Raw genomic sequence first — 645 nt, 5'->3', positions numbered from 1 at the left:
GTCCTGGCCCCCCCCCCCCCATAACCCAGCTGGTTAACTGCCTTGCCTCAAAGCTCCCAGGGAACTGCAGAACAAGGCACTTTGGATATTCCAGCCACAGGGATTCCAGCATCAGGGAAGATGCCCCCAATCCCAGGACCTCATGTGCCAGAATCTGTAAAGTGTGCAGCCTAGCTGTACGCTTAGTTTTAAAAGGTCCTGGCACATCAGGACCTCAGGGTCAGGAAGCCTCTCTCTGATCCCAGGGCCCCACTACAGTGGGATCTTTAAAAATGAGGCGTGCAACCCAGCTGCACATGTAGTTTTTAAATGTCTACTGGGCCTCAGGATCAGGAAGAGGCTCCCTAATCCCAGGATCCCAAGTCTGAAAGCATCATGTGGAGGGAATCGATAACACCCTCATCCAGTGCTTGCAAACCCATGTCCCACACTCCCTGCTAGCAGTAGCATGATTGGGATCTCATCCCCAATTTCATTCTTGCCTCCCACCATATACACATGGCATGGCAGAAGGCAAGTGTTAGGATCTGGGATCAGGTCCCTTCACACCATTAAATGAACATTTGCAAACTCGATTAAAACAAGAAACTGTTTTGCAACATTGACTGAGACAAAGAAATTCAAATGAATCCCCTTTTTTTTTTT

The 645-nt window shown here is 49.0% G+C and overlaps 1 protein-coding gene across 2 annotated transcripts in view; it reads right to left on the bottom strand.

Annotated features, from left to right (window-relative positions):
- Nucleotides 1-645, bottom strand: part of TDRD1 (tudor domain containing 1) — an 85,399-nt gene that overhangs the window by 24,615 nt on the left and 60,139 nt on the right. The gene's annotated exons all lie outside the window — the stretch shown is intronic.

Source organism: Gavialis gangeticus, unplaced genomic scaffold, assembly GCF_001723915.1.
Source record: "Gavialis gangeticus isolate Ggan-Ray unplaced genomic scaffold, GavGan_comp1, whole genome shotgun sequence".
In the NCBI taxonomy this organism is placed as follows: Eukaryota; Metazoa; Chordata; order Crocodylia; family Gavialidae; genus Gavialis; species Gavialis gangeticus.
This window is presented reverse-complemented; position numbering and strand designations above follow the sequence as displayed.